This window comes from Protopterus annectens, chromosome 11.part0, assembly GCF_019279795.1.
Source record: "Protopterus annectens isolate FY-2018-M chromosome 11.part0, PAN1.0, whole genome shotgun sequence".
Taxonomy (NCBI): Eukaryota; Metazoa; Chordata; order Ceratodontiformes; family Protopteridae; genus Protopterus; species Protopterus annectens.
The window spans coordinates 716171638-716199179 of NC_056745.1; the positions used below are offsets into that span (position 1 = coordinate 716171638).

The window sequence follows — 27542 nt, forward strand, 5'->3', positions numbered from 1 at the left end:
GTCTATAAAAAACACAAGGATAAAGACAAGGACAGGCATCCGAGGTCCAAAACCGATGATGAGGCTTCCTCTAAGTTAGTCGTTGGTTCGCCGGTTCTCAGTGAGGCACTTTCGCAGCCCCTGACACCCGCTACCTCAGAGCCACAGGCTGCTTCCCACTCCCACGTGGAGCTGACTGGGCTTCTGGAAACTCAAGGTATTGGATCCTCGAAAACTATTCCCTCAGATGAGTCTGGAGCCGCTGTGCAGGCATCGGCTTCTGAGGGTGTTTTCAGACCGACACAGTTATATGTAAAGCCATCTTCAGCTTTAAAGCCAAAGACTAAAGCAGCTCTAAAGACAAAGAAACAAGTACAGCATTCTCCAGGACAGACTTCCATGCCTAAAAAACAGATGCTCAAAATGGCCGAAGACCTTTTTACTTTGATCAGGGGTTCCCATCCCCCTCCTGATAAGAGGCCTAGGCAAGAGACTGAATACAAATCTTCAGATCAGGTTTCCATTTCCTCTGATTCCTGCTATGATCAGGAATACTCTCTTCCTCCCTATGAGAATTCTGATGCTGAAGAATCTATTCCTTCAGCTTCTCCTCCTGAGGATTACTCTTTTGGGGAAACCCTGCATACTATGAGGGAGCACTTTCATTGGGAGAGCCAGGATTATTCAGAATCCAAGAAAAGGCTCAGAGATTTTCTTTTACTTCCTCAGCACAGGCCCCTTGCTATTCCTCCTGTTCTGGACATTGCAGATGATGTTTTTTCAGAGTCCAGCCTGTCTCCAGACTCTATACCCCCTGCACCTGTTAAGCCAGACAGGTACTACAGGGTTCCAGACTCTCATAAATTTCTATATAAAAACCCTGCTGCTGACCCAGAAACTATATCTCAGGGTCCCAAAGGGGTCAAGGCTTCCACTGAAAAAAACCCTGTTCCCTCTGATAGGGATTCTAGAGCACTGGACAGATGGAGGGAAAAAGTTTACACTTCTGCTACCTTGGCTGTAAGGGCTTTAAATTGTCAGTTTCATATGGTTAAATATCAGCAATACTTAATGTCACTCTTAAAACAGAAAATGTTGACAAATACTGAATGTGCTGAAAACAAGGAAATGCAGGATTTCTTGCATGCAGCTGAACAGGTGGGAAAACATACTTTGCAATGTGGCTTTGATTATTTGGAGGCCTCTTGTAGGGCCGCTGTAACGGGTTCTGTGATTAGGAGGCATGTTTGGTTAAAGGAACAGAATCTGCCTGATCATGTTAAAGCAAAATTATTAGATGCTCCATTACAGCATGATACTTTGTTTGGTGTTAGGGCAGAAGAGGTGCTGAAGAAAATGGAGGATAAAGCGGAATCTATGCAGATAGTTAAGGATTTCTTACAGATACAGCCACCCAGATTTAGCAGGAACTGGCCTTCAAAAAATTGGTCCTTTCCAGTGTCAGATAGGCCACAAAGAGGCAGATACAGGTGCCCCAGAGGCAGATCCCAGCCCCAAGGCTCATACAGGCCTAAACAATGGGGTGCTTCTACCTCCAAAAGTGGAGAAGACAAATCTCAACCTTCTAGGAAACAGTCCCAATGACTTTCCTCTACCAGTACCAAGCACTTATCTTTTGGACACTCCCATAGGGGGAAAACTAGCACATTTTTCACAAAACTGGCACATAATCACCCAGGACAAATGGGTCTTGAATATAGTGTCTCAGGGTTACAGGTTCCACTTTCACACCCTGCCAAAGGCAAAAGGCATGCCAGACCTGCCGCACAATCAATGGGCAGAGGCACAAAAGCAGGTTTCATCCCTCATGCACATGAGGGCCATTCAGCGAGTACCACTACAGGAGCAGGGACAAGAATTTTACTCACATCTTTTCTTGGTACCCAGAAAGGACAAAGCCTGGAGACCAATACTGGAACTGTCTATTCTAAACACTTTTCTGGACATTCCAATGTTCAAAATGTTGACTCTGCAGCAGCTTCTGCCCATGCTGGGCAAGAAGGCTTGGCTTGTAACCTTGGACTTAAAAGAGGTATACCTGCACGTCCCAATCAGACAATCGTGCAGAAGATACCTCAGATTCATAGCTGGCTCAATGCACTACCAATTCTCTGCACTGCCCTTTGGCTTATCTACTGTGCCCAGGGTCTTCACAAAATGCCTGGCACCAGTAATTTCTTTTTGCAAACAAAGAGGAATTCAAATATATCCCTTGGACGACTGCCTTATTCAAGCAGAGAACAAGGACATTCTACTAAAGCATCTGGTGTTTGTAAAAAGATTGCTAATTTGCCTAGGGTACACAGTAAACGAAAATAAATCAAAACTAGTACCCTCTCAAGAGATAATATTCCTGGGTGCAAGCTTAAATACAACTGCCCAGATGGCCTATCTCATGCCAGACAAACAAAGGCAACTGACTTCTTACTTTGAAATGTTGGCAACAAAAACCCAGTTATCTGCAAGAAAAAATCTGCAGGCTTTGGGCTTCATGGCATCCTGCATTCTGTTAATTCCATAAGCAAGACTACATATGGTGAAACTTCAATGGTATCTAAAAAGTGTTTGGACTCAACATTGCCACAGCCTGGAAAAATGTATTACCCTCATTCCCTGCCTGAAACAGGAGTTTCGATGGTGGGCACAGGCCTATCACTACAACAAGGGACAGCTTTTCACTTTACCCACTGCCAGGCATACAATAACAACAGATGCATCAGATTATGCCTGGGGGGCCCACATGGCAGGAAAATGTATTCAGGGCACATGGCCCTCAAGCCAAATGCATCTTCATATCAATCTAAAAGAAATGCTGGCTGTCCAGAATGCCCTGACAGCTTTCAAGGATCTACTTCATCCAGGACAACTGCTGATAAAGACGGACAATACTACAGTCATGTGGTACATAAACAAGCAGGGAGGCACGCATTCCTACCCCCTCTGCAGACAAGCCATGATTTTGTGGAACACAGCATTGACTTATCAAGTACACTTGCAAGCACAATTCCTGCCAGGAAAGACAAATACTCTGGTAGACGAACTAAACAGAAACCTCATGGATCCTCATGAGTGGAAACTAGATCCACAAATCTTCAGCATAATAACAAGGAAATGAGGATGCCCAGACATAGATCTATTTGCCTCCCCTCACAACTGCCAGCTACAGAGATTTTGTACAAGGACTTATCACAAGCTAGCATGGAAAGTGGATGCTCTATCATTCAGCTGGAAAAACCTTACAGGATATGCCTTTCCTCCTCTGCCTCTCCTCCCCAAGGTACTCCTCAAGGTCAGACAAGAGAAGCCAAAAATTATCCTGATTGCCCCAGACTGGCCATGCCAGCACTGGTACCCAATCCTAAAGAGCTTGTCTCAAGGCCCAGCCTGGACGTTACCTCAAATTCCTCATTTACTGACCCAACAAAGCAATCAGATACTGCACAGCCAACTCAGAACCCTAAATCTGGCTGCATGGCAGATAATGTAACCATTCAGGACACACCTCTCTCCAAAGCAGTTATGGATGTTATTCTGGAGGCCAGGAGGCCCAGCACCAGAAAATCATATGCAGAAAAATGGAAGAGATTCTGTGCTTGGAACCAGGCACAAGGAATTGACATGCTTGTACCAAATATTCCTCAGATTTTACAATACCTAACTGAGATGTTGGACAAAGGCCTATCCTTTTCATCGATTAAGATCCATGCCTATGCCATTTCAGCACATTACAATACGGACCCACCTATTTTTTCACATCCATTACTAAGGCAATACCTCATAGGGGCCAAATACATAAGACCCCAAGAGCACCAATACCTGCATGGGACCTCAACTTTGTCTTGGAAAAGCTCACACTGCTTTCTTTTGAGCCAGCCAATACAGCCGAGATAAAATTCTTATCATAAAAAACAGCTCTGCTCCTAGCAATAACTTCAGCAAGAAGAGTCTCAGAGTTACAGGCATTAATGGCTGTGGAACCTTTTATCATTTTCCATCCGGACAGGGTTTCTCTAAGGACAAACCCAACATTTATACCTAAGGTAGTATCCAGCGTGGCTCTCAATCAAACCATTCATTTGCCTACATTTTATCCAAATCCCCATAATAAAGGGGAGAGACTTCTGCATTCTTTGGACATACACAGACAGCTACGCTTCTACTTGGACAAAACTAAAGCTTTCAGAAAGACTGAGCAACTTTTAGTGGCATATGCTGCAGATCACAAGGAAAGGCTATCTCAAAGCAGACTATTTCAAAATGGATAGGACACTGCATTCATTTCTGCTATTCACAACATGGCAAATCAGTGCCTAAGGGCATTAGGCCACATTCGACCAGGGCAGCAGCCACCTCAGCAGCCTTCCTCAGAGGAGTACCAACCAAGGATATTTTGGAGGCTGCTACTTGGACTTCAGTGCACACTTTTACAAAGCACTACCACTTACCTCTTTACTCTAAATCCAGAGCAGGCTTTGCCACTGCAGTTCTGCAGGGCCTCATAGCCACTCCTAATTCTATTTAGACCCAGCCACCCAACCTCAGCTTTGGGATTCAACCCAAGTGTAATGACTGCAACAGTGAAACACGATGAACATAGTACAGTTGTGTACCTACCATAAATGTAGATGTTCGAGTGTATTCACTGTTGCAGTCCAGGTTACCCACCCACCATCCCCCTTTCTTTGCTGGGACTTATCTGTACTTCTCTATTCTATACAACCTATGTCGTGTATTTGCTTGTAGATGAAGGTAATGTTTATTTTAGTGCATGCTTTTTATAAGCAATGTTTTAGCCTACCCTTTTGGGGGCACCTGACATCTGGGGCAAGAAAAACTGAAGAAAATGGCGTCGGCTGCATCTTATATACCCCTGGCGCACTGACATCAGGGAAGAGGTGACAGCAACCAACGCTGGACCAGGACTTTGGAATTCAGGCCGACTGCGGGTAGCCTGCCAGCAGGATAAACCCAAGTGTAATGACTGCAACAGTGAATACACTCGAACATCTACATTTATTGTAGGTACACAACTGTACTTTTGTGGTGCAGAAGGGAACCAGGTAAACACAGGAAATCTTGTGAATGCCAGCTCAGTACAGAATGCGGTAAGCAATAATGTTTCTCTTAACTTAGCACAAGCCACAATAGAGTTTAGGCATGACAGTAGTAGTAATTTACATCAAAATGTTCCTAAACTGAATGAATGGATTTGAAAAGAAACAGGCCTTTTTTCTAATGTCAACAAAGCACCTGACAACTTGTGCAGCAAACTGGAAGAATTAGATTGCAAGCTTTTTAAACTGAGAAAATTACAGATAGCAAATGCCTACTTTTGGAAGCTATATGTACAAATAGGGTCCCGAAAGGACTTCACATTTGGAGATACCCCACTGGGTTAATCAAAGACTCAGTCTTACATATAGATTTATTATCCCTGTTTGACCGCCATGGGTGAGAATACATGGAACTACTTGTAAAATATATCAGCGGGACTACTGAGCAGCTGACAGTTGAAACCTACTTATTGGAAGAAAGTATTTTAAAAGATGGTGACTACACCCGCTATCAGTATGGACATTCCAGGATATTTTCTAGCATCAACAATCGAAAAGAACAAGTTAAAAAACAAAATATAAAAAAGATTGAAAGGGACCACAAAGCATACAAAAACAAAACTGCCTACCCTGATCCACCTACATCTCAAATCTGGGGCAATAAGGATTTTGGAGGAAAGGATTCCTCCCCTCCTAACAATTTATATGGCATAGCTAATAGCAATGATGAAGAGGAGACTAACACCACTGACGATTCCATTGAACAGGGGTATCATTCTAACCCCTCGGATTTTCCTTCTTCCAGAAAGGTTGAAACAACAACAACAACAACAGAGGTAGGGGTACAACCAGTGGAGGAACAGGGAACAATCTCCAGCCACCCTTCGGAACCAATGGAGGAGGTATTTCAGGAACCGATCACACCAGGGATCCAGAACTCGCGAGGATCACTCTTGGACGTACCAGCGAACATAGAGGAAGTTCCGTCTGCATTAGCATCTACCATGAATGTTCTTGAAGCTCTCACTGAGAACACAAAATGCCATGTATGTACCAACAAAGAGGGTGACTTCAAAATTTATAACTATACCACACAAAGCATTGAAACAGCACTCACTGAAGTCCTTGGTAAGGGCATGACATTTGTGCCTTCCAAGAGAGCCAACATTCCTGAGACCTTGCTGGATCTGAAGAGTTTTGTTTGTAAACTAAATTTTAAACTGTTAAAGAAAATATACAACCTACCCAATTTCTTTGTGTTTCAAGTACCCTATCCCTTCATTGAACCCACGATTGCATGCAAAAAAACTGTGAACTGGACATAAGACATATGGTACACAGAAACTGTCATATTATATGTAATCTGTCTAGAGAAGAGGAAGAAGCTTTATATAATATCAAAAACACTGTCCTAAGATTTATGGAGCCTGATAAAGGCTGGGGCCTTGTCATCATGGCACAGAAAAAAATACTCCAGGAGAATTAAGGAAATGTTAAACAACAGTGTTTACAATGAAATATCCAGAAACAAATTAAATCAAGCATACAGGAGGATCACTTCCCTTTTAAATGATATGTTTATAGAATGAAGAATCAACATTAAAGAAATTAACTATTTTAACAATATCTCTCCTGTGATGGCTACAATTTTTGGGATCCCCAAAATCCACAAGGACCTTAATAACCCTCCTGTGCATCCTATTGTGGACAACTAGGGATCTATCACTCAGGCATGCGCCAAGTCTGTGGATTATAAATTAAAAAACATACTTAAGACTGAACCACAAGTTTGCAAAGACTCCTGGGAGTTCTTAAAAAACATCAATAACATCACCTATGTGGAGTCTGACCTACTTGTCACTGTTGACATGGTCGCTTCATGTATGGTGATACCACATGAAGTGGGATTAAACTGGTTTCATGAGTTTCTTGAAAACAAAGGCTTGAACAATGATCAGATTAGTCTTCAGGAAGATTTGTTGGAAATTGTCCTTTCCAACAACTGTATTTTCCACGAAGGACAATTGTATCATCAAAACCAAGGTATGGCCATGGGAGCAAATTGTAGCTCTGTTTATGCCAATATTGTAATGGTTAAATGGGGACAAGCCTTTGTCTTCAGTGGACCCTTTTATACCTCTGTGAGATTTTGCACCAGATATGATTTGTTTATCATCTGGTGAGATACTGAGAAGAAGCTGATGGAATTTATGAACTACATCAACTCAAGCATGGAGTTTTTAAATTTACAATAAATAAAGATAAGTTTAATATTTCCTATCTGGATGTTTTTCTTTTTGTCCAAGAACTCAAATATTGGTCGTTATGTTTCAAGGATTTATCAAAAGCCAACTTACTCCAACTCTTCCTCCATTTTTTGAATGCTCATCCTCTTGCCCAAATGAAATCAGTAGTAAATCAACCTGGAACAACACTTCTGGGAATAGTCTGCTATCTTGGAAAACATGTTTCTGGCAAGAGGTTACCCAAAAGAATGACATCAGGGAAGACGTGGTGATGAAAAGGAATTACTACAGCCTGATACTCAGTAATAATGGTGCTGTTATAATTGAAACCAGTGAAGAAGTTAACAATGGAACCTGTGATCTGAGGAGTGCCTTCATTACCGACTTTAACCAAGACCATCAGACTGTAAGATGAATACTTTTATGAAGAAGTGGGATTTATTTAAAAAAAACAGAGAGCTTTTACAACTACTTACAGAGTGCCCTTTGCTGGTTTTCAGAAGAGAGAATAACATAAAAAGAATGTTAGAAGATGCAATGCTTAATATCAATGCACCAGTAACATTTGTAGAATGACCAAATGTGGGCGATGTTCGTTCTGTAAGTGAATCCAAGTGGGTGACTCATTTTGGATAAAAAAATAACATGTTTGGGTTAGAGGAAAATTTGATTGTAACAGCAAAGGTTTTGTCTGTTCTACCCTCTGTCAGGTATGTCCATCATTTTATATTGGAAAGACTGAACGTGCCTTAAAAGAAAGGTGTATGAACATCTTTATGATATACGAAAAGGCAAAATTATGAATGCCCTGGCTAAACATGTAACAGAATTTCATGACCATTACTTTTATTTTGTAGTTGTCAAACAGATCCACCAAGGGGCTAGAGGAGGCCCGTGGCACTTATTTCAAGAAAGAAGGGAAGTATTTTGGCATCTGGTGTTTGGCCAGGTATTAATGAACGTATTTCCATTTCCAGTCTGTTAAAATGAAAGGCTTTAAGAAGATAATGCAAGTTTCCCTTTAAGGGGGCGCTAGATAATTTTTTACATTTTGATTGGCTGCAGAGGAGTGATGTCTTACATAAATTCTTGGACTTACTTTCTTGGATTTATCTGATGAAGTTTTGCTGGTGAAACAAAATGAAAGGACTTATTTTAAGTATTTTTTATTAAAGATGTTTTTTAATGGTTGCATTCATTACACAGCATTTTCTGAAGATTTGCATCTTGTTGTTCTTAACATTCTGGGGGTTGTAAGCTGTTGAACTTTTGTGGCATTTACTTTAGTCTGTAAACATGGTATAACCTGACTTTCACTTGCTTGTTGGCATACCACATGACTATGGTATTCTCTGTAACCACTTGAAAATGTCCTTGGGACCAAAGATAATTTAGAAAGTTGAATGTCTTGATAAGGGCAAGCATCTTCTTGATATTTACGCATTTGTATTTGAAGTTTATGTCCCACACACCTTGCATTTTTATCCTTCTTGGAATTATTGCCTAAGCAAAGTCCAAAGCATCTGTGGTGATTGACTGCTTTGAAGCCGGGAGGAAGAATCGGAGACCTAGATTTAAAGACATCTGTTGTCTCCACCAAAAAAAAATCTTTTCTGACAAACCCTGTGTACTGGGATCTGAAAAGATAAAGGGTGTTGATGCTGAGACCAAAGAGATTTCAGATACCACAATATTTTTCTCATTTAGAGTCTTACTAGGGGCATCATGAGACTTATAGATGCCAGGAGAGCCAAACTCTGGAGATATTCCCTTGTAGTCTCTGTAGTCTGTGTGGAAAACCTTAGAAATAGATCTAAAATGTGTTTTTTTAAGAGGTTCTCAAATGCATACATGTTAAGTGACTCCATTTATGACAGCAGAAATTCCTTAATAATGATGTTCACCAGCTGGGAACAGAATTATTAATGCATTGTAAAATGTAAATCAGTATAATAGGATAAATGATTTCAAGTGCTCAGGTTTAATACTCTGTTGCTCAGAGTTAACAGTATGAGCTGTACAAGTACTTGAATATGTTAGTTCATGTGATAAGCAGGACTTGTAGTTAGTAATATCACATTCTAAAGTAATTCTGTAATTTAGAGAGATACAAACAGCAATATTCCACACCTATAACAACCAATGAAGTACTACTTGATGTTATTAGCACTGGATATAAGTCAGTTCTAAAGATTTTATTAAAGACAGGAAATAGTGTTATGCATTGCAGTACACAAATAATGTTTACTGTGGTAGAGAGAATGATTATACTATTTGGCTGAACAACCACTATATAATTTGTAATTTGCTAATATTAAATCAGACTAGGCTTGTAATCTAGAAAGAGATTATAATATTCCATACGAGCAGCAACTATAAAATGAGGTTCATACAATTTACAGCCGGATAACTCAAGCACTTGAGATGAAACAGATCATGATCAGATCTGTGATCATAACAATGTTATTATGTGTTTGAAACATTGATGCCAAAAAATTCACCCAGAGACCAAAGACAGCGGGCAGGATTCAATAAACCCACATGGTTTGCTGAAGCAGTGTGTGCTTTATGCTGTGATGCACACACAATAGCGCACTGGTTTGTATTCGGTAAGTAGCTCAACACAATGTGTAGCTCTACACAAACATGGTCAACATCATAAGCAGCAGAATTATATGCCAATCAACAAATCCAAGATGGTGAAGCTGTTCAACAAGCTATAAAGTAATCATGTACACTTAGCTTAGCCTTCTGCCTTGTACTGCAGAACCTATTAGAATACAGTCACAGAAGGTACAGAAATGTCTTGTTGACTGAAGACATACTGTCTGATATTGATGTGTGCCATGCAGCAATGCACTTGAAAATGGTATATCAGGACTTGGGCCATTGTCAAACAGATTCCAGAATTACAGCGCATAATTGCATTGTTACATCTGGTGTGGGTTTATAGTGACACTGGATGTTGGTAATTCATGATCATATCCAATTGATATTGTCAGTAACTTGTATTAATGTGAACATAAATTCATCTGAATGTGAAGACACATAACTCCATCATTACACTACTGGTGTGTGTGTGTGTGTGTGTGTGTGTGTGTGTGTGTGTGTGTGTGTGTGTGTGTGTGTGTGTGTGTGTGTGTGTGTGTGTGTGTGTGTGTGTGTGTGTGTGTGTGTGTGTGTGTGTGTTTATGTGTGTGTCTCATGCACACAACATCCTGAGAAAAAGGTAAATGTTCATCTCACTTCTGAAGTATGCATTCCTGACAACTTATTTCAACTTTGTTGCCAGGATCTATTTATATGTACTTTTGCAAACTGCACTTGGTGGTGCTGCGGTAACGTTGTCACCTCACAGTAAGATGTTGTCCTGTTTAAAATCCGCCTCTGGGCATTTTTTTCTGGCTATACTACTCAGACAAGCTCCTTGTGGTCCTGCAGAGTGGTCCTAGCTACAGAGAACTCAGAAAAGTGACTACTTTCTGGATTTAAGTATCTTTGCTGTTTGTTTACTTGAAATACCTTCTCTAGCTTACCCTAAACAAGCTTAAACTGTTTTTTTAGCTGTTTGCTGCATTATTTAATATCTGCACTTAAAGTTACATTTTAGTCGAATTTGATCGAAAGTTTGTTTGTTTGTTTAATTTAACTGTTGAGGCTGCCCACTAAAGTGTGCTAGCCTGTGTAACTGATTTATTACTGTTTCTGCATTTTCTGTGTGTTTTCTATCAAAAAACAAAAAAAAAACAAACAAAATAATCCTTGTTTTCCCGCCTCTCCTCGACTAGTTTAGACCAGTTTACAGGCTTTGCTGTATTCTGAGCTGTGGTGTAGTTCCTGTATTGTCCATTACCTTACTTGGATAGAAGGAAGTTTCTTTGCTCACCAGTGGGAGTGGGGAGGCTTGAGCAGCCTACCTGTCCCTGTAGGAAGTGACCTCAGCACAAGAGCTGTAGTAATTGGTTGTTTTGGACCATTTCTATCTCTTTTGAAGTTCCCTGTTTAAAATCCGCATTTGCGCGGCTTTGCACGATTGTGCGCATAGCGCAGCACCGGTTAAACAAGGTTAAACTTCTTCTGACTCCGCCAAGTCTGCTCTTCAAATTTTCCCTTAAGGAAGCTCTACTCTTAGTATAATCAGACTACTCGCTATATTATAAGCCTAGCACTTGTTCTCAAAGCTTCTCTACTAAGTAAGCACTCTCATACTAAGTAAGCACTACATCCACTTACCACCCCTGTGAATATCCACTTCCCTTAAAGGCACAGCACTCCCTTATACTGTTCTAGCATGTCGAGTGGTAGATTACTGGCATCCTCTCCAGTTCAGCTGGTTAATCTGGGTATCTTAAGACAATGCTACAATTGTCTCATGTACACAGACAACCCTCTCCTCCTCCCAACAAACACAAATACATGTGAGAGATGCAACTATATAGCCAAACTGGAGGCTGAACTCTCTCAACTCAGGGCTGGCATGACCAGACAGGAGGAGATGGTAACCACACACACAACAAACCCAGTCCCACATAGACCTACCACAACTGCAAACCAAACACATAAAAACACAAAGACATACTCGGAGGCTCTAATAAAAAACTTACCAAAACAACAGAGGCTCCCAAAGCAGACATCCAAAAATCCACCACCTCAAAACTAAACACATGCAACACATACTTCAATAAATCAGTGTGTCAATCAATCACAGCCCTTAAGGCCAAACACCATGCCTGATACACTAGTAGTAGGTGACTCTATAGTCAGACACACTGATGTCCCGCTTACCAGGCTGAACAAGGAGAGGGTGACTGTGAGCTGCCTATTGGGAGCTAGGATCTGCCACATAACACATGCACTCAGGTCACTCCAAAGCAAGTACAAATATGACTCTGTCATTGTCCATGCTGGTGTGAATGACCTGAGACGTACCTCCCTGGACTACATGAAAAGAGACATAGAGGAGCTCTCTGATTATGTAGCCCAGGCTGGTATGACCTTGACCCTGAGCAGCATCTTGGCCTCACCAAGAATGATGCCACAATACAAAGACAAGATGACCAGCTTTAATAATTGGCTCAAGTACTGGTGTCATTCTAAGGGGATCCAATGTCTGTCTGCCTGGGATGACATGTTGGACAAGCCATGCTGCTTCACAAGGGACGGCTTGCACCCGTCACCACTGGGCTTCCGGATATTGGCTAAGGCTCTTGCCACCCCCATAGTGCCTTTTTTAGGCAAGGCTCAAAAGACAAACCCACCTCCTTAGAAAACAAAAATGGAAAAAAACTAAGGGTAATGCTGCTCAACGCCAGAAGTCTAAATCTCAAGATGCAGGCACTCGATGCACTCCTCAGTATGGAGAACATTGACATCTGTGCAGTAACTGAAACCTGGTTCAAGGCTCCTGAGAGCACCCCAGCACTACCAGGCTATACCTCGTATCATGCTTTTCGGCCCCCAAACCCGAGCCGAACCACAAAGGGAGGGGGAGTGTCCATATTCATCAAGGACACCCACACCTCCAGGTTAGTAGCAACACATGAAGCATCGGAGACCATACAGGTGCAACTAACCATAGGCAAAACTGCTATACAGCTGGTAGCATGTTACAGACCACCCTCCCAATCTCAGGAACCCCACTCAGCCTTCCTGAAGACATAGGAGGATATGAATGTATCACAAAATACCATCATACTGGGAGACTTCAACTACCCTAACATAGATTGGGTACATTATTATAGCCCTAACACCCTAGCCCAAAGGTTCCTGGAATTCATAAATTAAAATGCACTGGAACAACTAGTCACCTCTCCCACTAGGGGAGATAATATACTAGACCTGATCATCACAAACATGGGGACAAAATGCTCCACACCGGAGGTATACCCCTCACTAGTGAGATCTGACCACAAACTAATCACCCTGGATATACATATCCCACCTCCACCCCCAGCACAAAAGACCACAGTGAAAAACATCTCAAAAGCAGACTTCACTCTTCTTAAGACTGAGATGTTATCCTTTAAGCCCACTGGGCCAGTGGATACCACATCCCACAATGCTGAATCCTTCACAAATGCTTTCTATGGACATCTCCAAGAATGCATGGATCATGCAATCCCAAATAAATCCAAGTCCCTCTCCACCAAAGGCAAGCGTCCTGTCTGGTGGACCTCAGCCATTAACAAATTGTATAACAAAAGAAGGAAGCTACTGCACGACAGAGCAAAATCCCATAAAGGGAAGACATCTCTGATCAACACTAGCAGAAAACTACGTTCTCTCATAAAAACATCCAAGGCCAACTTTGAGAGAAACATTGCCAAGGACACTAAAGATAACCACAAAGCCTTCTTCAGCTATGTTAGAAACCTGGGCGGAAACCCTCAGATATACTCAGAGTTAGTTCACAACAACAAAAAATACACTGAACCCACAGATATTGCCAACATTCTGGCTGACAGGTTCAGTGCAAATTTCTCCCCTCCCTCACCCCCTAAAGAAGAAATACTTATCCCAGCTGAATGTAATCTCCCTGTCATCTCAGATGTCCAGGTGAGAGCCACCCTCAGCAAAGCTAAAAACACAGCATCAACGGGACCTGACGGTATCCCGGGATGCGTGCTACGTGAACTCCAAGAGGAGCTAAACCCGCACGTAAAAATGCTATTTAACCTTAGCCTTACTACAGGATATGTACCTGAACACTGGCGTACAGCAACAGTGGTCCCACTCCACAAAGGGGGTACCTCTACAGACCCTGGGAACTACCGCCCCAAAAGCTTAACCAGCCTGGTTTGCTAAGCTATGGAAAGAATCATTGTGGAACTCATAAACAGAGACATTGGGGACCTACAGACACTTGATCCCACCCAGTTTGGCTTTGTAAAGGGCAGATCCTGCCTTTTGAACCTGGTTAACTTTTTCGAAACAGTCACTAGAGCCATTGATGAGGGCAAAGCAGTCCATACAGCCTACATGGATTTGGCTAAGGCCTTTGACACAATACCTCACTCAGGCATCATAGATAAGCTCAACTGCTTAAATGTAAACCCTTATGTCATTAGATGGGTTGCAAACTGGCTAAAGGACAGAACCCATAAAGTTAAAATCGCTGGAGCAATGTCAGACTCAAAGCCAATCACATGTGGTGTCCCACAGGGATCTGTCCTGGGACCCCTCTTGTTCGACATTTATTTCTCAGATGTTAAAGCAAACATGGGAGGGTTATGGCTGACAAAGTTCGCAGATGACTGCAAACTAGGCGCCATAGTTGATACACCAGCGGACACATACATCCTACAGAAAGGCCTCACAGAAACGGACAACTGGTGCCGGAGTCATGGCCTTAAACTAAATGCCAAAAAATGTATAGTCATCCCCTTTGGGAAAAACAAAGTACCCACAAATTATCACATAGACAGCAACCCACTGAGTACGGAAAAAGTAATCAAAGACCTAGGGACCCAAGTCGACAGCGACCTCTCATTTGACACCCACGTTGCCAAAGTGGTTAGAAAGACATTCTACCTTGCACACCTTATCATGAAGGGATTCACATCCAGATCCAAGGATGTCATTGTACCCCTATACTCCTCCCTCATCAGACCCATGGTTGAGTACAATGCACCATTTGGTATGTACCTCACCCGGCATTTGCAACAGCTGGAGAGATCACAAAAGTACCTCACCAAGAGGATCAAGGGTCTCCAACATATGTCTTATTCTGCCAGACTAAAGAAACTCCAGCTCTATTCAGTAGCATACCGCCTGCTCAGAGGTGATCTGTGCCTGACGTACAAGGCCATGTCCAATCAGGAACTGATGGACATGCTCCAACTCAAAAAATCCAAATCCATCAGAACCATGAGAGCTAAAGACTTAAACCTCGGCACAAGTATGAATAGGACATGCTGGAGGGATAGATTCATAACCCAGAGGCTTCCCATGCTCTGGAACAATATCCCAGTTCATGTTAGGCAGAGCCCCTCACTAACTCTCTTCAAGAGAAATCTTGATGAGTGGATGGGAGACCGTAAGTTTACCCCAGGGGTCGCATCTGTGTCACTACTAGACAGGGGCACAGTAAACTAATTCTATTATATAAGGGGCCCTTCACTGTGTCACTACTAGACAGAGGCACAGTATTCTAAATCTATTCTGTGCATTTTTGTACCATTTCATGGGGTGGCGAAAGCCCCATCACTATTGCTAGGCTTACAAATGCCCCAGGGCAGATAGCCTAGTACTAAACTATGAAACTATGAAACTATGTTCGATTCTCAGCTAAAGCGTCTTCTGTGTGGAGACATGCGTGAATGGGCGTACCTTCATTGAAGGTTGTGCATCAGGGTTGGCATCTCAGCACGTAAAAATCTACTGCCAATCATTAGCTGACCGGAGTTCCGCTGTGGTGACCTCTAACCGGGAAAAGCCCAAAGGCGCAACAACAACAACTTACACAATCCTATCACAAGTCCTGGCTTTGCATACAAATCTCATAACAAGATATGTTACCTGCAACACTTTGACAAGTGACAAGCGGAGTACGTCAATGTTCAGTCATGGGACCGCTCTTGTTTGGCATCTACTTCTTTGAAGTACAGGCCAACACTAAGGGACTCTGGCTAACAAAGTTCACAGATGACTGCAAACTGGGAGCCATTATTAAATCCCCAAATAATGTGGATGTTCTACAAAAGGGCCTTACAGAAACAGATGCTTGGTGCAAGAGCCATGGCCTCAAACTTAATGCCAAGAAATGTATAGTTATCCCCTTTGGGAAAAAACATGTACCCATGAATTACCACATAGGTGGCAGTAGACTAAACACCGAAAGTGTGATGAGAGACTTAGGGACACAGGTGGACAGTGGTCTCACCTTCGATAACCACATCGCCATCACAGTCAGGAAATCCTATGTGGCATACATCATCACTAAGGGCTTTTCATCCAGAAAAAAGGAGGTCATTGTCCCACTGTACTCATCCCTCATTAGACCCATTATAGAATACAACACCCCATCTGGTATATACCTCACAAGACATCTGAACAGCTGGAAAGGCCACAGAAATACCTCACTAAAAGAATCACAGGCCTAAAGCAGACACTCTATGCTGACCATCGAAAAAAACTCCAGTTATACTCTGTGGCATATTTTCTACTTGGACACAATCTCTGCTTAATATACAAGGTCATGTCAAACCCTGAACTGTTGGACATGCTCCACTTAAAGAAATCCCAATACCTCAGAGCCACACACTCCAGGGATCTAAACCTTGTCATCACAATGAACAAAACATGCTGGAGGGATAGGCTGCTGACCCAGAAAATCCCCATACTATGGAATAGACTGCCCATACATGTCAAGCAGAGCACCTCCTTGGCCCTCTTCAGAAGGAACCTTGATGATTGGATGGGAGATAGGAAATTCACCCTGGGGATCACTACAGTCGCCCTGCTAGACAGGGGTCCAGGGAAGTAAATATCGTGGGAAGAAATATCCAGGGAATTGTTATGGCTAGGCTTGTATAGGCCCTAGGGCCAATAGCCTAGTACCAACCTATGAGCCTATGATGTAATCCTCCCTAAAGTGCACTATGGCACTGTTAAACTCAGACATCTGTGGTGGTGTGTTGTTAAGTACTGTGTTCTGTAGCTTGTGGAATTAGGTAGGGTTTCTAATCTCACAGCAGTCAGCCTGTGTGCATGTGTGTAGTCAGAAGAGCATGACTCCAGGTCCTTCCATTTTTATTCAGGTAGCATTCAAATGATTCTTCAACACTGTTACATAACTCCACAGCAATTTCATACAGTCCTCCTATCATCTTCTTCTCTGATGATGTCATCCTCTATAAAGTGCACTGTGACACTGTTAAAATCAGATTTCTGCAGTGGTGCTAATGTTAAATACTGTGTTATGTAACTAGATATATTGGTGTTCTAATCTCACAGCAGTTAACTTAAGTATGTGTGTTCATTCAAATATCTATCTGGCAACAATTTCAATGCATTATGTGAGTCTATAGCTGTCACACACTCCCTTCCAACATCTTCTCGGCATACAGTGATGATGATATCATCCTGCATAAAGTGCACTCTGACACTGATATGGTCAGACATCTGTGGTGGCACTAGCATTGTATAGATTCCAGTTTGTATACCTACACAAGTGTGGTGTTGAAATCTGACCTCAGTTAACTGGTGTGTGCATGGTTGGTGGCATATTCGGGTCATTGTATGATGTTTTCAATCTTTCAATTTGACTCTCACTCAGGAGAAGCTTTTACATAGCCCCATAAATCCAACATCCAACATCTGAGGATGTCATCATCTCAAAGATACATACACATATTGTGAAGCTGACCCATTCCATTACTCTTTGTAAGCCATCTCCAGATCAATGTGTAATTGCTAATTCTGCCATGTGGTGGTGCCATACCGACAGAGACAGTCTGTAATAAAAGCAAACACATATACACATAAACACATATTCCTACTATCTTCCATCTCATAGCTATAGTGATTTGTGTTTAAATGGTGTAATAATGACTAGGAGTTAATATGCTCTTGGCCAATGTCCTATGACCCTCTGAACATTGCACATGCCAATGCTGTTGTCACTAACATGTGCTGTGTTGAGGTGTGGATGTACTATAGTCCTACAACAATGTATTCCAGTGTATGATTTCAGCTACTTTATTGGTGGCCACTACTGCCATTTGGTTACATGCTACTTCCATAGCAGCTGCAGTAATATGCCTCCTGAAGACTGTTGACATGGGATGATGCTACTATGTATATTGTTGCCTTAGTAAGGCATATGATCTTGTAGTGGAGCAGATAAGCATTCCACACAATTCTCATTCAGCCATCAAAGTGATAACTGCAGTATTGCACAGGTGTGCAATTTGTATACCTAGCATCTGGAAATGTCTGACACGCAACAATATTAGGTCATACTGATTACATACACCTGTGTTCATCCACATGTTGTAATACTGTTATATACTCATACATATGATGTGTTGATATTTACTTGCAACTTTGGGGAATTTGTTGTCTGCACTGTTTATTGTGTTGTTATTCAAAAGGATTATACAGGTGTTCCCAGCAGCACTGTATACCTTTTATCATTTATGTCATTATCTGTTCTGCATGAACCACATCCACCTCAGTTGTAATGTGTCCATATATTGTGTCAGGGGCCCTCATCCACACATTTCCACTGATAAACATACAGGCATATGATGTGTAACTGATGTAATGATGTGAAATAGGTAGAGTTGTATGACTGTGTTAACAGTTCCACTATGTCCCATGTGATTCATAGCCATGTTTCTATTTGGAGGCATTGTACAACCTAAGTCCAGTTGTACCATATGTAAAGCTACAGTCAGCTATAGCGTAACTGTACAGCATCATGGATGTACCACTACATCACATCAGTATTACCACTTGACACTTTGCATAAACACATATGGATGTATGTCAGGATGCCCTGGCAGTATAACTAACATCTTCACTGACAATGTCAGGAGGACACTGCTTATAGAGGGTGCTCCATGTATTGTTTGGTATGTGTATAATATCACACTGACAGCTTCATCGATGATCAACACGACTTTGCACTGCTGTACTTTCTGTGCACTTGGGTATAGTTTATGCATTGCCATCAGTCTCTCATATTGTTGTACCATTCATTATAACTGATCACTTCTTAATTCACATATCAATTGCAGATGCTTCAGACAATATCCATTACTGTAACATGTTGCAGATGCATGCAATGCACAGTTGTGTGTAGGGAATCCATTCATAGAAGTGTGTTTGAATGTGTTGTTATCTGTATGGCCAGTACCTAAGTCAGCCAGGGATTCTTTAGGCAAGTGTCTCACATTTGGCACAGCAGGCTCCCACACATCTAGTAGACCATACAGGAATATTCTTTGGGTTGCATACCCATTAGGATTTGACAGTGCAGACTTTCGTTTGAGGCTTCCTACTAGATGCATGTATGATACATCTTTCTGTATTGCACCCAGTAAATACACAGCTCAGTGACAACATTGATGGCATGGGTTTGATTCTTGTATATGGTGGTTGTAACTTATGTGTCCTGAAAACTTCTCAAATGGCAGGATTGGCCTTGATTTAAACTCCACTTTTAACACTGTCCCTCTTACCCCTCCAAAAAGTAACCAAAATAAAAAGTAGTAATTTTTGTGGACGGAGTGGTGAAATCGGGTCTATATTATGATATCAAACATTGAAATAATTGACAACCAAAATGCCGACACAAAAACATCAAACAGTAACATAACCAACATGCTAAAATGTTGAAAATCAAAATATTGAAGTGTCATAGTTGGCCAACATCGCAGCCTTGTTGCTGCTGAACTATAAAACAAAATTAAATAACTGTATCCCTCACCTTCACTAAATGTAGTGAAAAACAAAGTAATTAAGCACTTGTCACATATAGAAGGAAGTAAACTAGCCATAAATTTGTCAAAACTAACTTGGGCATGTATTTCATGCATTCCGTTATGCACTTAATGGTACTACGATTTTAAAAGCATGGCTATCGCATGGCGAGAGTGTGGCCAATTATATCAATTCGGTATTTTGATTTTCAACATTTTCGCATTTCAGTTATATTGCTGTTCGATGTTTTTGTGTCAGCATTTTAGTTGTCGATAAATTCAACGTTCGATATCGTAATATAGACCTGGTGAAATCCCCTTCTAGAATACTGATGATTATTACAGTTGTACTTATCTGTCACGGCAGAACATGTACAATAAGTTACACTCACATATTCTGTCAGTGCCACAGATTAATGGTCATAATATGTTAAAAGTGTCCATGATTGTGCCTGTTTATGTCTGCATTTGTCCAGGAGCCTGTTGTTATGTGTCCCTGACTGGTTGAGAGCTATGCTGACATGTCAATCATATTCAAGCAAGTCAGTTATGGTACTGACTTCTCTTGGAAGTGTACATATGTTGACATATCCCATGTTGGGGACATTGCCAAGTCAGTAGCATAAAATTAAGTACATAATGTATATAGCACTGTACAAACTGCTGTTTACACCTCCTGTGTGAGTATTTTCACCCCTGCTGGTCATTGTGGCTGCGCACACAGTCTCGCAGAGCAGGTTTACTTGTAAACAAACTTGAATGCTACTTGTTTCTGTGCTTGTGCTGCAAGGTTTCCTAGCTGCAGCACTATTGCTGGCCACAAAACCATACTTGTGTATGTGTAAGCGGAATGAGCAGCATAAATATGTGATTAATGCTGCTGCTCATTGCGCTAACATGTAAACTCCATGTAGGCTTCACGCGAAGCCTATATAGAGTTTATTGAATTCCCTTGAGCAATATCGCACATCTGCGCAGCAGTGAACTGTGGAATATTCATATTTAAAGATAGTCCTGTATATTTAGAATAACTAGATGTTAAACCAGGACACAAAATGAGCCATAGTTAGGCTTTATCCCTTTGTGCCATAGCAGTGGCTCACTAAATGAGAAATTCTTAGTATAATCAGTCAGTGATAGGTTAATACTTTAAACAAAAAGCATTAAAGAAGTTAACATAAAGCGCTATTCAACCACAAACCAAGAACGGTGGTAGACCAATAGAGTTATTTACCTTTATATTTTAGTGGAAGTCTTGAATTGGTCCAAATAAAGCAGTTCTTATTTAGTTGCAATTTTGTTATGGAATATACCACTCAGGATTTGGCATTTTTAAGTGATATAGGTAACTAACTTATCAGTGATGTCCATCAATCAGTTCCTGCCATAGATTGCCAGCAAAAAAAAAATGTAGCTCCCAATGTCTTACAAAAGATGTAGCAGAGCTCCAAAAGTAAGACAATAGGATGCCACATCCTAATTCTTCAAGGTACAAGGTGGAAGGACACACACTAAAAAGTGATTTTTTTTGTCAGAAATAAGCACTGAATTCCTCCACTTAAGTAGACATTTTAAAGTGATGCAGGCAACTTCCAGCTGGCTGTCAGCGCCATCTATCAGTGAAATCCCACTATAGAGATCCAGGAATAAAACTGGCATTCCAAACATCTTAAAAAAAACACGAGAGAGCTCCAAAAGTAAGAAAGGTAAAGTGTCACTGGAGGACACAAAATAAAACCAAAACCTTCTTCCTTTACCAAAAATAAGCACTTTACTGCCAATCATTAGCGAACCGGAGTTCCGCTGTGGTGACCCCTAACCAGGAAAAGCCAAAAGAAGAAGATTATTTTAAGCATAAAGCATGCATGTGCTGATATGTTGGTACATTTATTTGATAAAAGGGATACTAGTATGACTGATTTTATTAAAAGGATGCAAAACTATGTCCATTGATTAGTCTGCTTCAGAGATATGTAGCTGATAATTGTTTTCAGTGTCACTTGAACCTCATGAAAATGTTTGCCTTTCTCATTTGTAACCTGCTGTTTGAAATGTGTCTTATCTGGATAGTCACATCTCAAGGATAGTTAAGCTGTACTTCAGTTGTTAGTGTAGTGCACAAATTGTGCATTACTCTTTTAGATTACTACAGTGTTATGTACTCTCTTCTCACATAATTACAAGGAGTTAATACTGTCTTTGTATTGCAACCTAAATAGGCCTAAATGGCTATCCACAGTGCAGGTGGGTTTATAGTTGTATCATATTAACCAACTCCATGGAAACCACTGCTTTGTAAAAGAAGCATTTGCTGTTTAGTGGTGGCTGATTTATGATGCAAAAAACAGGTATAACACATTATGACTTGCTCAGTCCTGCAGAAAACAGTTTCTCTCAGTCAGCAAGTCTAGCTGAGCCAGCAATGAGAAACTGCTTTTTCTTGGCTAGCAGCTTGTATGAATCCTCTGTTTCAATATGTGTCACAGCTTAATCTGTTTTCTAATAAGACTCCATTTATTAACTTTGCTGCTGGCAGATCAGTGGCTGCTTTCCTGTGCAGAATATTAACAAGGACATTCGCTACTTGCCTCTCATGAGTTGGACAGGAGACTCTTTGTTCTCCTTCCTGGGTAACGTACATTTTGACTTCTTTGCTTTCTTTTGTGTGTTTTGTTTCAAGAATAAGGATGAGATTTTATCTATGCACTTTTGCTGGAAAAACCTGGGCCTGAAACAATTTCAGTTTTCTTCTTCTAGAGTAGGAGGTAGGAATATAATAGATTCAATGAAGCATGTCACAAACAATATAAATGTGAGTGCATGAGTGTAGTCTGTAACTTCTTATCCAGATGAGACCCATTAAGCACTTTTCAAGGGTGACAGGAGAGCTTTTTTTTTTTTTTTTATTAGAAGACATGATTAGAGCTGCACAGTATGCAAGAAGGGATTGATGAAATAAAATCTTTCTGTACAGGATAAACATTTATTACACAGTCAGCTTTCAGTCCCGATGAGTAATATATACATGTGTTTGTTTGTATATATATCTATGTATGTTTGTCTGTATATGGCCCACCAGTGTGTCACAGGGGGATGAACCTGTGGCCATGACCCAGATGAGCTAAGCTTAAGTAGCGGCATGGGTGCTTAAAGAGATTCAAACACGGCAAGGGTTGATGGGAATAAATGATATACAACTTACCCATCTTGAGGGGAGGATATGGCAGATCCCAACCAGAGGTTTGCATGATAAGCTGGGAACTTGAATGAAGAAAGGACATAGACTGTGGCCACCCAAGGCCTCCAGGCAGCTCCTGTGAGTACATATAAATGAGCAAACATGAACAGATAGAGGCTGTAGGTAGTCCCTGCAGTGATGCAGGTGTTCATGTCATGAGAAGAGGTAGAGACTGGGCTACTGAAAACATTCTCTTGTTGCCCAAATACGCTGAAGAGCACAACTTTTAAGGCTGCCAAAATGACAACTATTCTGGACAAGTTTCACCCCCAATCTTTACACACACACACACACACACACACACACACACACACACACACACACACACACACACACACACACACACACACATGCTGGGTTTAATGTGTATGTATAACTCTATCAAGCCTGATGTGTTGAGCAGACATCAGAAGGAGGTTTACACAGGTGGCACAAGGGGACCCCCAAATACATTGCAGTGAGTCTCTTGGACTGCAGGCCTGCCTTTCTGTTGAGTGCAGATGCATGTTGAGGGCAGGCAGTCTGAGGGACTCAGACTGCTTGCCCTCAACACACATATCTGTAGTGAGACTGTTTGGATCAAGGATCACTACCTTCCCATGCCCCCGCCACATGTCGCCATCATATCCCCACAGCCTACCCCTAATTCCTCCTCCTCATCAGCTCTAACAGGTGCCAGAGCTGTAATTGGCTGAAGTGGCCATATTTACATTGAAAACCCAGGAAGGTCACATTATAATACAGTTTACAAAATGCAATATGTGGTTTAAGAAGGCTTTCTGATACTTAATTGAGACATCCCTGGTTGAGCAGCTTTAGTGCAATTTTTTGTCATAGTTCTTCAAAACAGTGGTAATTTATATTGATTGAGCACAAATTTGATTTGATTTTTCCTCACTGTAATGTGACTGTAGACTTGGTATAGAATTAGAACGGTGTGTGTGTGTGTGTGTGTGTGTGTGTGTGTGTGTGTGTGTGTGTGTGTGTGTGTGTCCAAGTCCCCCACATAGAGGGTGTAGGGGGCTTGCCTCCCAGAAAAAAAATGTTTTGAGTTTCTATGGGTTTTTGAGTTACACTTCATGCCATTAATAAATCAGTGAAACAAGTTCACTTTTAAAATTCATAGGAACACAGAGGACCCATAAGAACAATACAGGAAAAGCAAGTAACTTGATTACATATAAAGAAGTCTAAAGCAAATGATGTGAAACTATTCAGTAATTCATTAATTTATCCATTCTCTTATTATCCACTTAATCCATGTCAGGATTAAAGGGAAGTCTGACCCTGTCTCCATACTCAGTGGGTGAAAAGACAGAAGGACTAATCCTGGCTAGGGCACAAGACACACACAATTAAATAAAAAAATAAAACAAACTAATCCTGTTTGGGGCACTAGCCCATCAAAGGGTAAACACACACACACACATACACACACACACACACACACACACACACACACACACACACACACACACACACACACACACACACACACACACACACACACACACACACACACACACACACACACACACACACACACACACACATATGCGCACGTGCGTGTATGTACACAGAATCACACATTAAGCACACGGACCCTCTGAGCAATTTGAAGGTCAGCAGTGAACCTATGGTACATATTTGAGTTCAGGGAGAAAATGTTATAATCCAGAGAAAACACATATGGCACAACAAAGGGAAAAGTCTGGCACTGAAGTCATGAAGTGAACTGGAGAACTAAGTGCTAAGAGGCAGCAGTACTGAAGTATGTGCTACTTTGCTGTCCTGGTGAAAAGCTGAACATGGTATTAAGAAGGCAGTGCAGTGCTGATCTCATTCCCACAAGCTCCAGCTTAGCTCTTCATGTTATCCTTGGCTAGTCTGGCTGTTAGTTAAACAATTCCAGTTGGATGTAACTGAGCAACTGACTGAACTGGATAAAGTGTTTTCCGTACTCATAGCTGTAATTAAGACTAGTGTGATAAAGACGTGATTTGGCATAATTCCTCCATATTGTCCCGGGCCTCCACTGAAAATGGGCCCCCTAGCCCAGTGGACCTCCCTGGTAATCAAACTGGAATAAATAAATAATAATAAATAAATAATTGTTTCTAATATTGGTCATTCTTATTTGAGTTTGCCACATTTCATTCATCTGAACCTCCTCTACTCCTCTCTTTCTGTTATGACTTTGTACGACAAGTGCTTTTTCTTCAGACAAAAAATTAAGACCAACAAATCCACGTCTGTTTATTGATTGGATTTCAGGTTAGTTAGAATACCTGCCAATCTTTCACTGTTTGCATTAGCTATACCATCAGTCTATCACTTGAAGAAGGAATAATGTCATCCTTTTGGAAGGCAACATCATTCTCTCAATCAGAAATCTGGCATAAATAACTACTGGTGTGTATCTAATTATCTGCCCTGTAAAAAAAAAAAATGCTAGTGACTGTAGCGCATTTAGAGACTTTCAAGTTGTATGTTCAGATTACAAACTTAACTACAAAACCAGCCATTGAACTGACATGTATTCTTTAAGGTTAGGTACCATGCACTGCAGAGGATGCATAAAGGTTGTGTCACTGAAGTACTCTTTCCTAACCCATCAAGGATATTTGTCCTGGTCATTTTTGAACAGCCTGCTAAACTCATTGCAAACATACAGAGAGAGTGTGATGTGCATATCCCAGCAACTAGAGAATAAACATCTCAGCAACTAGATAATAAACACCCTAATGTTCCTTATCCAGCCTCTCACCAAGCTGGATAAGGAAAAGGCCATAGTCAGCTGTCTGTCAGGTACCAAGAAATGCCATCTCACACATGCACTCAAGTCTCTCAAAACAGGTACTGTTAGGATGCTGTCATAGTCCATGTTGGTGTGAATGACCTGAGACATACCTGTCTGGACTTATCACCAGGGATGAACTGAAAGTTGCTATAGACACAGTTCCACGTTTTTCTTTGAACAACAAGTCACTGAAAAGACTCTTATGCTATAATACCTCTCTCTGTAATAAGGAGAAGATATCAGATAGGTAAGGAACATTTCAGTGTAGAAATTGCACAGCATGTAAGTTCATTCATACGGGTTGCAAATATGTACATCCTGATATGAATTTTAAATTGGAGACACATTTCCATGCTGATTGCAAGACATCTAGTATAGTTTACTTTAGTCATTGTATTAAGTATCATGCTTTTTATGTTGGGATGAGCAATAGACAGCTATAAGATAGAATTTTAGAACATCAAAGAGACATCAAAAATAGGAAAGAAACTAGTGCCCTGGCTAAGCAGGTCATTAATTATCGGATGGGTCATCATTTTAGATTCTTAGTGCTTGAGATCATTTCAGAGAGTTTAAGAGGGGGGGACATTAGGAACCGGACTGAATCCGTTGAACAGAAGTGGATTCTATCCTTAAATGCTGATAAAGCACCTGGTTTAAGTGAGGTAGTCTCTCTTAAACCTTTTTTGAAAGCCCGACCCTTGAAACATTGACACTAGTATATAGGTTTGTGTTTTTATGTACTGGCACTTTAACCATTGTATGCTTAATTGATTTGCTGATTGTTTTATTGATGTGCTATTTAAATGACTCTGTTGTTCTTTAGTATTCAGTCTAAAGAAGTGGTAGGAATATACCGTGAAATCTCTTACTCTTTTATTTCTTATTTTTATTGAAGTTTTATGTGCAGCTGTGTCAGACAGGTACTTATATTGTCTCTATTTGGTACCTCTCTGGACTATATGAAGAGAGACATGACTGAGCTCTCGGACTATGTGTCTCAGGCAGGTATGTCCCTAGCCTTAAGCAGCATTTTACCTTCATGTAGGATGATGCCGCAGTACTAACAGAAAATGATTAAATTCAATAATTGGCTTAGTTTCTGGTGTCATTCTAAAGAGATCCAATATCTGTAGGTCTGGGATGACATGATTAACATACCTCAATGCTTTGTCAAAGATGGTCTTCATCTGTCACCCCTGGGATTTTGGCTACTGGCTAAGGCTGTTGCCACCCCATAGTGCCTTTTGTAGGCAGTGTCTCAAGGACAAAATTGCAGACGTAAAAACTCCACCTAAAAACAACCCCAAGGTTATGCTGCTAAATGGCAGGAGTCTTAACACAAAACTGTACTCACTGGATGCAGTCCTCACCTTAGAAGATGCAGATATTTGTGCAGTCACGGAGACATGGTTCAAGGCTGTGGAGAGCATCCCAGCGATAACAGGTTACACCTCCTTCCACACGTTTAGACCACATACTGAAGGCATGAAAACTAAAGGAGGCAGTGTATCAATTTTCATTAAAGATAAATACACCTCCAGATTGGTCAAACAGCATGATTTCCCTCAAGGTACTTCAGGTGCAGTTAACTGTTGGTACGACACCGTTCAAGTCAATGCCAGCTACAGGAGCCCCTCCATGAATCAGGATACCCACTCTGCCTATTTGGATCTACTCAAGTCTGTCAAAATACATCTAAACACCATGGTTTTGGGTGACTTTAACCACCCATCCATTGACTAGGCAAATTAACTGTGCTCAAATTCAGTTGCCCAA

The 27542-nt window shown here is 41.2% G+C and overlaps 1 protein-coding gene across 4 annotated transcripts in view; it reads left to right on the top strand.

Annotated features, from left to right (window-relative positions):
* TBXAS1 (thromboxane A synthase 1) overlaps positions 1-27542 on the top strand; it is a 2652798-nt gene that overhangs the window by 657253 nt on the left and 1968003 nt on the right. The window contains exon 1 of one of the 4 annotated variants that reach the window (XM_044088181.1): positions 22280-22355. The exons of the other annotated variants lie outside the window; for them this stretch is intronic. The gene's annotated coding sequence lies outside the window, so the exon portion shown is untranslated. Of the gene's footprint in view, positions 1-22279; positions 22356-27542 lie in introns of those variants that run through there. 4 annotated transcript variants of the gene reach the window in all.